Source organism: Pinus tabuliformis, chromosome 3_2 (genome assembly GCF_031772625.1).
Source record: "Pinus tabuliformis cultivar Carrire ecotype Pingquan chromosome 3_2, CPIR1, whole genome shotgun sequence".
Classification (NCBI taxonomy): Eukaryota; Viridiplantae; Streptophyta; class Pinopsida; order Pinales; family Pinaceae; genus Pinus; species Pinus tabuliformis.
This window is the reverse complement of record NC_142302.1, coordinates 194,755,326-194,770,711: the sequence shown is the minus strand read 5'-3', so window position 1 is coordinate 194,770,711 and position 15,386 is coordinate 194,755,326. Positions and strand designations below refer to the sequence as shown.

Genomic DNA, 15,386 nt, shown 5'->3' with positions numbered 1-15,386 from the left:
CAAGGAAAAATATAGATTCGATAGCAAAGTTGGGCATATTTGTGGGGTACACTGATACACCTCACAACTATCGTGTGTACTTTCCATCCCTCAGGATGACAATGGTTGGATGTGATGTGAAGTTTGATGAGGAGAAGGAAATGAGGTGTTCTCTTGAGAGGGAGCTTTAGTTGCATCCTGATCGAGAGATTTTGGCTCCAAAGGAAGAACCTTAGGAAGTTATGGAGGAGCCAAAAACAAAGGAGAATAGAGTGGAGACATCCACTCAGGTAGATACATCTGAAGAATGAAGGAAGTAGACTAGGGAAGCTGACATATTATTGCAAAAATATAGAGAGAATGTGAGAGAACCCATATCACAACACATGTAGAGGAGGTCATTAGATCGGTACACTGGGTATATGGCTCTAACGAGTGAGCTAGTTGAGACAGAATCATCCTCATTCGAGGAAGCAGTGCAACAACCAGTATGGGTTTATACTTTGGAAGAGGAATATGATTCCATTGTCAGGAAAAATGTTTGGGATGTGATCCCAAGATCAACAGACAAATAAATGGTTGGTTTGATATGGATTTACAAGGTAAAGCATGCAACATGCAGGAGCATAGAGAAACAAAAGGCCATATTTGTTGCCAAGGGGTTCTCTCAGGTGTAGGAAATTGACTATAAGGATACCTTTGCTCCAGTAGCAAGATACTCATCGATGAAGTCAATTCTAGCACTGTCAGTGCAGATGGGGTGGAACATCCACTAGATGTATGTGAAGACTACATTCCTCAATGGAGTTATTGAGGAGGAGGTATATTTGAGCAACTAGAGGGGTTTGAGACCTTTGACAGAGAGTCACATGTGTGTAGACTCAAGCGAGTGTTGTATGGACTTATGTAAGCACCCTGTGCTTGGTATACCAAGATTGGTTTTGGCTTCACCAAAAGTGAAGCAAATGCAAACCTTTATCACATTGTTGTAGAAGGTAAATTATTGGTTTTTTTTTATATGTCGATGAATTGATCCTTACTTATGATGAGAAGTTGATCATATCTTGCAAGGAGGACCTTGCAAGAGAGTTCAATATGAAGGAAATTGGACTCATGCATGATTTACTTGGTTTGGAAGTATGGTGAGGAGATAGGGAATTGTTTGTCTCTTAGGGAAAGTATGGAAACAAGATATTGAAGAAGTTCCACATGGAGAGTAGCAAACCCATGGACGCTCCTCTAGAAGGTAATTAGAGGAAAGAGGATGCCACTTCAGGTGAGCAAGTGGAGGCTACCATTTACAGGAATCTTGTGGGTTCAATCTTTTATTTAGTGAACACATTATCAAACATGTGTTATGCAGTTAAACAACTTAGTCAAACCATGGTTCAGCCAACCAAATTGTATTGGAAGGCATCAAAGCATGTGTTGAGATACCTCAGAGGCACTATTCAGTTTGGTCTTTGGTACAGATAGACAAAGGGAGTGAAGCTGCAAGGCTTCAGAGATGAAGATTGGGCAGGGAGTCCATCAGAAAGGAAGAGAAATTGAGGAGGAATTTTTAGTGTAGGGACAACAACAATTTCTTGGTACAACAGGAAGTAGAGATTTGTGGCACAGCTCAGTGAAAGTAGAATACATGGATGCAAGTCAAGAAACATGTGAGGCTACATGGATGAGAAAGATTATTATTGGGTTATTTGGTTAGAATATGGATCCTACAGTGATTTACTATGACAATTAGAGTAGTATCAAACTCTCTGAGAATCCAGTATTTCATGATTGATCCAAGCATATTGACATGGCAATATCACCATCTATGAGATTGTGTGTAGAGGAAGATTATGTTGTTACAGTACATTCCGACAGAGGAACATGATGCAAATATTTTGACAAATTATTTTTCAAGAGGAAAATTTAAGTTCCATAGAAGTAGGATTGGGGTATCTGATAATCCCTTTCTTACTAAGAGGGAGTGTTGAAAATGTAGCAAGAAAATCCTAATTTAATTTTGCCTTGATTAAATTATGAGAAATTTCAATTTCAATTTGAGTAAAATACTTGGAGGTAGTTAACCAAGGTGAAATGGGTCTTGTCACTCAGTTAACTTGTTAAATTAAATTTGGAGACACTTGAGTTCAGTTCTACATGATTGATTACTAATTTTTAGCAATCTATTTCAATTAATTTAAGTTATTGTCAGTGTAACTAGTTCTCATTGTTAGTAGAACTAGTGGAGGTTCAGCCAATGGTGTGTAACTTTTTTCACACTGCTTGATCATCCAGTTAAATTGATAAATTGACCTAAATTAACTAATGCATGCATATAATTCGAGTTACCCAATTGAGTTTGGAGTTCAAGGGTAGTGTACTATCATTTGTAGAATTTTCCAGGTTGTACAGGTGGTGCATGCAGTCAAAGAAGGGCCTAAAGGAATTGTGCAATTATCAGTGAGTAATTTCCATAATTAATAGGGGGATAATTCCTCATCAAACAACACACGGAAATAGGAGCTTGTCAAGATGAGAAATTGGCTAAGTATTGGCTTGACTCAATTTGTGAGGCAGTGAGATTGATTATACTAGTGCAGGGGTTGCTTGGGCTTGAGAAAGCATTGTATTTCTTCTCTATTATTTGATTAATGAAATACAAATAGTAAAGGGTTTTGAGTAGTTGCTTTCCCCTGGATAAATATATATGTATGTGTGTTGAATCTTGATGCATGTTAATGTTTTTTGTTCTCGGTCTTGATTTTCTTTCCGCAGATGAGTAGAGTAGCTTCAAGTCTTGTGATCTAGTAAATTTCATGAGCAATTTTGAATCTACATATTAAAATTATAATAATAATAACCTTAGAAACTTTAAGTTTTGAATGAATTAAGTGCCTAAAACACCTTACAAAATCATGATACATATTAAAAAGGTAAAGGTGGTCATCCCTAGGGGACTGGGATTGGGCTCATATGGAATGGATAAAATGAGGTTAGCTAGAAGAAAAAGAGAAAATGTAGCCAATGATTCAATTTACAAATATATAAGACAATTGATAAAGTTGGATGATCAAAGATTAGGGAGAAAGAAAGAAAATTTCTTAAAAATAATATATAGGATGCTCACAAAATTACAAAAGGATGACCTATGGAATGAATCCTCTCTCCTAAAAAATGCCTCTGGTTGTGATTTTATCCCGTTATAATCTTGTCTTTATCTTTGAAACTATTTGATAGTTATGTTTTACCTCTTTGTGTTAATTGAATAAAGATTAATTTTGAAAATATGAAGTTCAGAATTTGTCCTTAAGTTGTATCCTACTTTAGATATCCTAAATTTCCCTTTTTATAAATCATTTTTAAAAATAATTTTGGGAGAGGCCCAAAATTGGTCATAATTGTTCTCTTAATTTTATAAGATGATATCTATGATTTTATCCTTGAAAACCACTCCCAACATGTTCTTCATTTTTCTATTTTTCTAATCAACTCTTGTTTTCTTAAAACGAACATAAGGATCTCAAGTTATGGTATTTAGAAGTTCATGGGTCAACCATCATTGATCTCCACGAAGTGACTTAGCAACCATTGGCTTGTACAACATAAAACGTTCCCTTTAAATTTATAAATCCTCACTACTCATCTCATATTCATGATGGTAGGGTATTTACAATGATTTATAAAGGAATTTTCTCCTTATATTATTTTTATGTGAAGTAGAAAGAGGCACAATGATCTACATGGAAAGTGGCATCCGCCCATGGTATTTAATCATGGTGTTTACCCATGGTATTCAACCATGGTATTGTAACTAAAAAGGCTATAAATAACAAGCCTCACTTTGTAAAAGGACAAATTGGTCCTCCACAATGTAATTACTAGTTTGCTTCCTAAATTTACGTCATGCATTCAATTTGGGAATTTTTTTATTATATTTGAGCGATTAATTTAGTTTGTAGATGTATATTATCCTCCCCTCATCTCTCAACATTCATGGGTTTGGGACTTGATCCCCAAATATCTAGAATAGTGGTATCATAGTAAGGTTATGACTCCATTCTAATCAGGGTTTTAAGGGTTTGTAGTGGGAGTTCTCAGATCTATTCATAATCCTTCATTTTCCATTCGAAGAAGAAAACCCTAAGACCTCAAGCCCACTGTAATATAGGCAAGCGACCACCACAAATAAATAAAAAGCTATGGTTCAAGACCCTACACTGCCTCATCTCATGGTTGCCTCCCCTAGAAAATCTATCAAAAGAGTTAATTCATGTTGTACCATTGGAACCTGATAAAAACTTAAGAACATGACCACTAGCATATTCTTTTGGATTTGAAGTTGATCATAGCAAAAATTTGGAAGTGTCATTCACATTCTTTGGGTCAGCTGAATGAGACTACTTGTAATGAGTAATTACTCCTTGGATGCCATTATGAAAATGGAGAAAACCTAAGCCTCATGGTAGAAGAAAATCATGCATTACCTCTATTTGTCGCAAGTTTTGTTTAGAAAGTAGATATTTACTTTGTTTCAACTTGTTTCTCATTCCCACTTCGCGTTCAGAAAAGAAAAAAAAAAAACAAAAAAAAACAAAACAAAACAAAACAAAACAAAACAAAACAAAAACAAAAACAAAAAAAAAAAAGAAAAACAAAAAAAAGGGAAAAACTAGCTTTTAAAATGTTGAAACCCATGTAAATTAGAGGGGATTGGTGGATGTTAACAGTGGTCATAGGGCAGTAGATATAGGGATATCCATATACCAATGTATACAAAAATACCCATTATCATCCATGGGTTCTCCAAAGTAAAAATGGACATCATAAGAGGAAGGTGGTCTACAAGAAAGCATGGAGAAGTATGGCATCGATAAGTGGCAAAGAATTCTCAAGTACTTAGAGATCATGCTCTGCATCATAGCTTGTTCCAATGTGGACTTGAAGGAAAAAAGACAAAAACTTATGAGCATCAATGCTAGTGGCCAGGGTTCAAATATTCCCAAAGTAAAATACATTGTTGTTGTGCCTCTTTCCTTTGTTTCCCCTGTCTTTTCCATAGCTCATGTTGTTGCAATGCTCATAAAACCCCAAGCAATAATACCCATAGCAGATATTGTTACCTATTCTTCTAATATCACTCCCACAACTACTAAAAATCATTCATCAAGGTGCAATTATGATGACATGCATTTAGAAGCCCTCACATCTATGCAAGATCCAAATGGAATAAAAGTTAACACGATTGCAAGTTTCATGGAGGAAATACACCAATTTTCTACAAGTTTTAGGTGAATTCTCAGCTTAAAGCTCAAACTCTTAGTTTCCCAAGAAAAGGTAATCAAGATTCGTAATAGCTACAATATCAAGGATATGACATAAGTGAAAATTACAATTTTAGAACCAACGAAATCCAGGTCAATTGAGAGGGGCTTTAGTGACATAAATGCACTGAAAATTTCATCTTATATCTTTAGAATGGGGTTGACTTCAAGGGCTTTTGCAATCGTGGTACTATTATTTTTTATGGCCTTTTTCATGATTTTCTCGCCTTTTTGTTCAACTGAGATCTGGCACTCAGGCATCCAATCTGATAACAGATCGATCATTCCCTTTGACTAATTCAAATTGATGCATAGAGGCTTCTTGTAAATCTATGTGAATGGTCCCTCATACAACAACCTAAAGGGGACAAAGGTCGACCTTGTTTACATGAGGTTCTTCTTAAGAACCAAAGATGCCTATGATCACATCCTGTAATATCTAGAGCGTAGTGAAATCCACTACGTACTCGAGAGTAAGCTTATCATACCCCTCTTTACATTCAAGGATTTGGAGAATTTGACTTCTTATAACAAAACCTTCCAATATTTTGAACCATACAAGCATACTTTGGTATTTGTCAATTGTATCCACGATGTGTGGTTTAAATGGATGAAAATATTGTTATGTATAATCTCGAGGGATTTGGCGATAACACCAAGGATTATATTTCAGTCGATGAAACCCTTCTATCAAAGTTTTATTTTTCTCCGTCTTTGATATATATTGTGTTGTATGGGTGTTGGATCTTTGTGGTCGTGAGAAACTTCCTGATGGCCTATTGGATCCATGTATTTATGGCCAAACTCGTTTTCCTGAAAGCCAATTTTGATATGATGGACCTCAATGCTATGTTGCTTGCTCCAAAAACCTTCATTCGAGCACTGTTTGGATATGTAATTGAGGATGTATTTATCTAGCCACACCATTTTAACATCATATTTGAATTATATACGGGGAATAAGAATGCTATAATATTTTAGGGTGGTTGGAAAATACCACCATCTCCAGTTGGGAAGAAAGTTCCACTTCCTATTTTATGGCCGTATTTTACCCCTGCCTTGCCTGTTTCATATCCTATCATTAATGATCTAGTCAATAATTATTCTAATATAGTTCTTGTTGAATTTAGGCATTGAACTGGAATCTTTAATATTAAAGAATTTTAGGTGACTACAAGATAACCCATGGTTTTAGTGCAGCATACTCCATCATTTTACATAACACAAATCCATGTTGATAGTGTAGGAGTTTTTTTTGCCTTTGCCTCATCATTGATATTACTTTCTTCTAGATGGAATGGGAATTATGTCGATTCTTTTGTGCCATCAAATTTCCAATACAATAATGGTTTTGCATGCACAAATCATTTGAAAGGGGTTATTGTGGGTAAGATTAGAGTGAGAATTTACAAATATAAGCCACTAAATTTCTATCAAGAAGACCAACAAGTGAACTATCTGGAGGTCCATTTGGCAGGCCATGCATTATCAGTCTCACAGTTGTTCCACAAGCATTACAAGGTATCTATATCCTAAGACTCTCATTTATCATGGTTACGGGTCACCCACAAACCCAAGGTTATGGTTCACCCGCAAACCCAAGGTTATGGGTTAACCACAAAAAACCCTTGCCATCAATGTCCATTTGCTAGGCCATACACTGGCCCACAAGCGTTACATGGTATCTCTATCCTCAAGCCTTTGTTCATCTTGGTTATGGGTCACCCAAAAACCCAAAGTTATGGGTCAACCACACAAAACCTTTTCCATCAAAGTCCATTTTCTAGGTTGCATAATGTGAGTATAACAAGTGAACCACAAGCATTACAGGGTTCCTATATCCTCAGACCTTAATTCATCATGGTTATAGGTCATTTAAAAACCCACGATTATGGGTCAAATGCATAAAACCCTTCCCTTTATTGGCTTATATTCAACAAAATCTTCTCAAGAGGGAACTTCACAAAATGGGGACCATTGATTCCTAAGGGGGGAGGATTGATCCAAATGGAAAGTAGAATTCACCCATTGTATTTACCCATGGTATTATAATTACTTTTTTTTTTATAAATAATGGGCCTCACTTTGTAAAAGGAAAAATTGGTCCTTGACAATGTAATTCCTAGTTTGCTTCTTAAAGTTTTCTCTTCCATTCAGTTATCGATGACAATTTTCAAGCACAATTCTTAAATTTATCTTTAGCTTATGCATGGCATGGTTTTTCTTTCCATCTTATTTCCCATAACTGTGCTAAGTCATTGCCTAGTCATCGATGTCCAACTAATATCTTCCGAGTTTCACCTTGTGATATGTTCAATTGGATGTCATGTGTCATAAGGAGATATGCCAAATGAACTTAAGATTAAAATAATATGAAAAATAATATAATGCGGAATTGAGGTGCACATCTTTAGTAAAGTAAAACGGTAAAAATGCATAAGTAATAAATAATGGGGTGTGAGGTGTGTGGAGAAAATGAATTTGCAAAGGAATGGGTTATGCTGAGAAAAGGGTGTGCGAAGGAATATGAAGTGGGGTATGTGTGGAGGAATATGAAGTGGAGTATGTAAAAGGACATGGTTACATGGATAAATACGTGTACGAAAGAGTATGAAGTGGAATAATGTTCCACACAACTTGGAAAATGATTAAGTAAAAAGGGAAGAGGAGGTAAGGTAATTCTACACTAAAATAACACTTAATTGGAAAATGTAAAATAGATAAATGACATGAATAATATAAATATTGATGGAAAATTAAGCAATGGAGATATGTGGGGAAAATTATGTTATCTTTAGCACATGATCTTTGTCTTTTATTTCAAAAAACATTGAACAAATCTAAGACATAGGGTTATCCAATAAGAAGATGAATATGAGTGATCTATTTTTTTCCTATATATTTTCTTTTATTCTCTCTCATGAAAAGAGAAAGCATATTTGTTGCCCTTGCATGAAGAAGATTTACAACATTAAAAAAAAACTAAAATCTTGTTGTTTTAGGATCACTCTATTTGATGTGTGACATGAAAACACACAATAAGACACATGTCTCAGTTCCTTGATCCTATTTCGGAAGATGATGTCATGGTGGAGGTCACTTTTCTCACACACATGTAGGTTATTTTTATCATTTTGTTTTGTTTTAGATATATTTCAAGGTCAAATTGTGATCCATGACCTAGTTGAACACAAGTAAACTTTTTAGGGGATTTTCTTGTAAAACTAGTGAAATAAGGCTTGGTTACTAGCATATAAATAAAAGGGAGCCTCATTCACTTTTCATAATCATTCATCATCACACCTCTCTCTTCATAAGTTCACACTACCTCTTTGTCTCTTTTCTACTTGGCCCAAATGTGATTTCTTTGGTGTGAATTGCTCTTGGAGGAGGATTTTTACTTACAATGGGTATCTTGGGATTGATTAAATAGATTCTTGTGAAAATTTGTAATTTTATTGCTTATCTTCTATATTTTACATGCTATATGCATAAATTAGGGTTTATACATGTGCACTGGTTAAAATTACTATATTTTTCTAGAAATATACATTCTTTGTGCTATGAAAAATAAATTTCCTTTGATCCTTCAAGATAACTCCAACTGTACATATCTTGAATTTAAAATCCCCTTTTTAATGAAGCCACTAGGGTTTGTAATAAGATGCCTTACCCCTCGCACCCTTTTCATCAAGGTAGTATCCATTGAATTTTCCCTACATAAATCCATTGCCCACTTAGATCAAGTCACTAGTCGAGGTGGTGGTGATCACTCTCTCTACTTTAATTATTTTCTCTCTCTTCTCTCTAAATTCTACATATCGAGTGTGAGGGTTAATGTTTCTTTGAAATATTGCTAAAAATAAATATTAAATCTTGTTTTTTTCCTCTAAGTAGGAATTACATTAAATAATTGTCAAAAAACAAAATCTAGCATTTATTACATGGTCAAATCTTGTTTCTATGGATGATGTCATCATTATAGTATTGTTTTATGCATGTTTGAACCATAAAAAACTCAATTTTAATCCTACACCTTGCATAGATAATTGATAGTATTAATACCTTATTAATATATCATCATTAGCCTATTTTTTGGCTACTATATGAAGTTGCATACCCTACCATTGAAAATCCATCTAACCTTGTGTTGAGAAGTGGCAACAAGAAATTCAAATTTAATTTGTCCTTGAATTAAACTATGAATTAAAATAAAATTATATTCTCATAGCAACTTATAAATAGTTAATTAAGCTTAATTAACTTAATTAGCATAGGAATTTTGAGTTGGAAGTCTTTTTATAGTCATTTATATGTTCTCCCTAAATTTTAGGTGTCCACGATGAGTTTATTTGAGTTGTAAATAGATAACTCAATTTGACTGAGTTATGGTCAGTTAAACTAGTTTTAATTGTTTGTGGAACTAGTAGAGGTCTAGTAGTGAGTTGGTGCACTGGTGTATCGTTAGTGATACTCCAACTAACTGAAGATTCCATCATGAGAAACTCATTCATGTTAGTTCAGAGAAAGACCCAGTTGAGACTAGAGTGTAGGGACAGTGTACTATCAGTTGTAGAATGATTCAAATTGTACAAATCATGAATGCAATCAGAAGAAGACCTAGTTTTGGATTGCACAATTATGGAAGAAGGAATTCCCAGTTAAATATGGGATATTCCTCTTAGGAATTCCGGATGGAAATTGGGGCTCAGCAGGCAGCATAAATTGGCTAAGTGTTGGTCAGTGTTGTTGGAAAATACTGAGGGGGAGGAGAATTAATATTCCTTAGCAATTAGCACTTTTAAATCTTTTTAGAGCGTTAGTTAATCTTCAATTATCATTAATGTTTATGCACTAACAATAGTGAATAAAAGAACACAGGAGGCACAAAATTTTTAGGTGGAAAACTCCCTCCAGGTCAAAAACCACCGAACGCTTTTCTAATAATTCTTTAATCTTCAACTCCAATTGAAAATAAAGCTCCAAATTCCTAGAATCTAGAAAATCATTCTTCTCCAGCTCCCACTGGATGGACGCTCCAATGCCCAAGATCCTTCATTAGTCAACTAAACAGATGCCCCAACACCCAATGAGATACAACTCACCCTAGCACCACCCTACCACGCTGAAGTTTTCACAAGCTTGAACCTGTTGGTGACTTCATGCACCATCCTAGCACCACCCTACCACCCTATAGAAGAATAAAAGAAGAATGGACTCTTGTACCAGGGAAAATGGTCCACTTTACAATGATATAAAATGATGTAGAAGAAGAAGACACACTAGACCATAAGCCCAACTATGACACAACCACCTAATGATGATCCTAGACCTCTCGACACTGCCTCTTCAACTCTTGGTAGAAAAACACTTGTACAACTTTTACAAAGATTCTTTTACAATGAATTTGTACAATGATACTTTTACAATGTCTATATGCAGTGCTGCCCACTTGAAGACTTCATGTGGTGAACTTCTTGCTGTTGTTCTGCACCTTGATTTTTTCTCTTGTCATGCTACCCTTTCTCATTCTTCAGAACATTAGATTATGCATTGAGTCTTCTCTTGATGAATATATAATACCTACAAAAAGTCTTCAAGAAAATATCCATGACATGATAATAGCAAAACTTACCTCATCCTGCAGAGCATATGTCAGTGCTAAACAAAAACAACAAATTAGAATACAAAGAACCTAATGAAATTAAGAGATGAACATGCATATACAAAAGATACTTACCTGTAGCTTACCTCTACTGCACCTTGCTCTTTGCTGACCTAGAAAGTCTGGTCCTTTTCACCCCTTGACAATACTTGATCTAGATTTTCTTGTCTTCTAGGAGCACAATATTTAATCTGATGTATCTCTGCGATTTCAAATCCCCAACTATGATCTTCGGTCCTATATAATCCCTACTAGTCTTCTATCGAATGCCACAGGTCTGACCCGATTTGGACTCTTCAAGACAAAGTTATGCCCAATCTCTCACAATGACCTAATTATGGACTAGTTCAGTAGAGCGAAATTGTATGACATGCCACGTGTCACTGTTTCCTCCATTGGCTCTAAAATTGATACATAGAAAACTGCAGTCTATGCACTATTTGCCACATTTTACAAAATTCCAATCCTCTTCTAAGGGAGAGAGTTATGACGTTTTTCCCAAGGTCACTTCTTTGAGATGAAATTTGGCAGCCTGCAAAAACCCTAACATCCACAAATCATATCTCCTAAAATATAGTGAACGAAGATCTAGAATTTGGTCATGACGTTCATCATGATTCAGAATCAAATGGGTTTTAATTTTATAATCTATGACTTCACAGAAATGACATTATATCGAAAATTCCATGATCACTACTTTTGGAGGATATATGAGATTTCTTTTTATAGAGTTGAGAGAGGCTTCTATAGAGAATGTTGGAGAGATTTTAGGAGCTTAAAAAATTTTTAATTAATGACTATTCAATGACCAAAACCAATTATGAGTACCATGCCACAACCCAATAGGGTTTTAACCCACTAACTGGGGTTACTAACTTCAAACATGAATATCTCTCAAACCGTGAAGAATTACTTGGTGTGCCATATATCAACAAAAACATATCGACAAGTAGAATCTATCTAGAAGATCCCTGACTCAAAATAGAGTAAGTTGTCAAGTCAAAATTCCCTTGCAATATCAGGGTAGCCCTGGTGCTACTTGGGTTGACATCAATGACAACCTCAGATCATCTTTAGATCAACAAGTGCAGGCTTATGAGGGAGAGAATTGATCATACTTGTGCAGGAATTGTTCTTGTGAGAACAAGCTTTGTATTATCACTCATATTTCTGATTAATGTAATAGAAATTCAGGGTGTTGAGAAGTGGCTTTCCCTAGAGAAATAATTGTTTTATGTTTCTTTTATTATCTTCCTCTTGTCAATTATTATTTTCATCGATCTATTGGTTTCCATTGTTTAAAGAGTAGAGTAGACTCCTGTCTTATGTTTTAGTACATTACATGAGCTGTGAATCTATAGGAAAATCTACATGGTATTAGAGCCAAAGATAGTATACTATAGGAGATTTTGAAGTTTTGAGTTTTGGATTACAAGTGAAACTCAAATTTGCAATACATACTTCAGGATTGGAAAATGGCTTTCTATGGTTTGAGTCTCGAGCATGTCTTGGAAGGCAACTCGAATTATATAGCCTGGAAGGATAGGATGGAGGTTTTGCTAGAGGATAATGGCCTCAAGGAACTCGTTGATCGATACATTCCTAAACCAGAAGCATCATATGCACAAAATCTGGCCGAATGGAAGAAGTGTGTGGCGAAGGCGAGGTGAATAATCCTTGAGGGAGTTCGAGACCAAATTTTCTCGAGTCTCCGTGGGAAGAAAACTTCGTATGCTATGTGGAAAGAATTGACGGGCCTATTCCAGAACAGTAGTGACCATAGGAAGTTGGAACTCAAGAAAAACTTCAAAAAATCAAGATGGAGAGGCGAGACCATTCCAAAATACTTGACCAAGTTCACTCACTATCATGATGAGCTTGGAAGTGTTGGAATAATTATTGTTGAGGATGATATGGTGAGCCTAACTCTCCTAGGTCTTTCCAAGAGTTGGAATAGCTATCAAGACTCTGTTAATGAGAGGGAGTTAGATTTGGAACAACTAAGGTTGTATGTGATGCAAGAGGAGATCAGAAGGAACACTAGAGATGGTTCCTCATCAAAGACTGATGATGACGAAAATTGTGCCTCAGTGAGTAAGGAAAGGAAAGGGAAAGGGAAGGCATCCCATTCCAAATCAGATTGTTTCCATGGAGGTAATAAAAAAGACATGATGGAAGTTAAGTGCTTTCATTGTCACGAGTTGGGCCATTTTGCTACAAATTGTTTGCTCAAGAAATCCAAGAAGAAGTTCTCAGGAGGAGCGATGGGTGAGGTTTTGGTCTCTCAATTCAAATTGGACTTTACTCTCATTGCATGCATGGTGTCATCAATGATGGGTAGTGTATGGTACCTTGATAGTGGAGCTTCTTTCCACATGACTGGTAATAAGGAGTTGTTCAGTGACTTGGAGGAGAAGCATCTCTACATGCATATCGATATGGGTGACGACAGGAGTTATAGTGCTACTAGATTGGGCACGGTTAATTTTCAGAGGGAGCAGGGTGCTCCTCTCACCTTGAGGGATGTTATTTATGTGCTTGCACTGAAGAAGAAATTAGTATCAATCGCCATGCTTGAGGATAGAGGCTATGATTTGATTTTCTCGAAAGGAAAGGAATTCCTTCAACACATAGCCACAGGTCAAGTAAATAAGATATGGCTTCAAGTTAAGAATCTCTATAGGTTGGAGGTAGATGATTTTCTAATTTGAGCATGAAAGCAGAGAAGGTGGAGAGCCGAGACATTGGCGAGTTGTGGGACAGGCGATTGGGTCACTTGCATTATGGGGATTTGGAAGTCATGCAGCGGATCTCTACTAGTCTTCCGAAAGGTACATTAGAGAAAGTTGATACATGCAAGGGGTGTACTTTGGTAAAATACACCAAGGCTTCCTTTCACGACAAATACAGTTGAACAAAGGTGATTCTAGAGTAAGTCAATTCAGATGTGTGTGGGCAATTCTCAACAAAATCCACGTCCAAACATAGGTATTATGTTATATTCGTTGACGACCTTTCTCATAAATGATGGATATTTTTCATGGAGAATAAGGATCAAACTTTCCCAAAGTTTTTTGAATTGAAAGCATTGGTCGAGAAAGAGCCTGGCAAGAAGGTTAAAGCTCCGAGGAGAGACAATGGTGGTGAGTATATCTCAAATGAGTTTAAGAAATTATGTGTAGCAGAAGCTATTAAAGGGGAGTTGATGGCACCCCATAACCCATAGCAGAATGGGGTGGCTGAGAGGAAGAATAGAAGCATTGTAGGGGCAGAACGGGTGATGTTTCATGATAAGGCCTACCACTACACTTGTGGGGTAAGGCATGCAAAAAATAATTTTATTTACAAAATCATAGCCCGCATCGGATTCAAGGGATGAAGACAGCAGAGGAGGTTTATTACGGTAAGAGACCATATGTTGGTCACTTCAGGATTTTTGGGTTATCTTTCCATTTCACCAAAGATGTATGGAAGAAGCTTGAGCCGACAATGGAGTTGGGGACATTTTTGGGGTACACTGCTACATCTCACAACTATCGGGTGTACTTGTTGACCAGCAGGATGACAGTGGTTTGCAGGGATGTCAGATTCGATGAGGAGAAGGCCATGAAAGTTTCCCATGAGAGGGAGCTTAAGCTACATGCGGTTGAGGAGCTTTTAGATCCTAAGTTTGAGGAGCTTGAGTTTGATGTGGAGTAGCCACATGCAAAGGATCTGGGAGTGGATACATCCACTCATGCAGAGTCTTCCAGAGATGGAAGAAAGAGCACCAAAGAGGCTGACAGATTATTGCATGATGCACAGGAGAATGTGGGAGCACCCACATCTTAGCACAGGCAGAGGAGGTCACCTGAGATGTACACTGGATACATGTCTCTTATGAGAAGATGTGTTGAGATAGATCCATCCTCCTTAGAGGAAGCAGTGTAGAAACCAGTTTGGTTGATGCCATGGTGGAGGAGTATGACTCCATAATTCGTAGAAATTTTTGGGATGTGGTCTTGAGACCAGAGGACAAGTTAGTGGTGAGATCTCAATGGCTTTACAAGGTAAAGCAAGCTGAAAATGGTAGTGTGGAGAAGCATAAGATCATGTTTGTGGCCTGTGGCTTTTCATAGGTAGAGGGGATTGACTATGATCAGACCTTTGCTCCTATTGCAAGTTACTCATCGATCAGATCTATATTGGTTCTATCATCGCAGATGGGTTGGAAGATACATCAAATGGATGTAAAGACAACCTTCCTTAATGGCACAGTTTAGGAAGAGGTGTACATAGAGCAGCTTGAAGGTTTTGATACCTTTGACCGTGAGTCACATGTGTGTCGGCTCAAGAGGCCATTGTATGGGCTGAAGCAAGCACCCCATGCTTGGTACACCAATGTCGATAGCTACCTCACCAACTTGGGCTTACCAGAGTGAAGCATATGT

At 36.6% G+C, this 15,386-nt stretch overlaps 1 pseudogene; it reads left to right on the top strand.

Moving 5' to 3' along the window:
• The first annotated feature begins 4,764 nt into the window (after nt 1-4,764).
• Nucleotides 4,765-5,349, top strand: LOC149180428 (single myb histone 4-like; annotated as a pseudogene).
• The last annotated feature ends 10,037 nt before the right edge of the window (nt 5,350-15,386 follow it).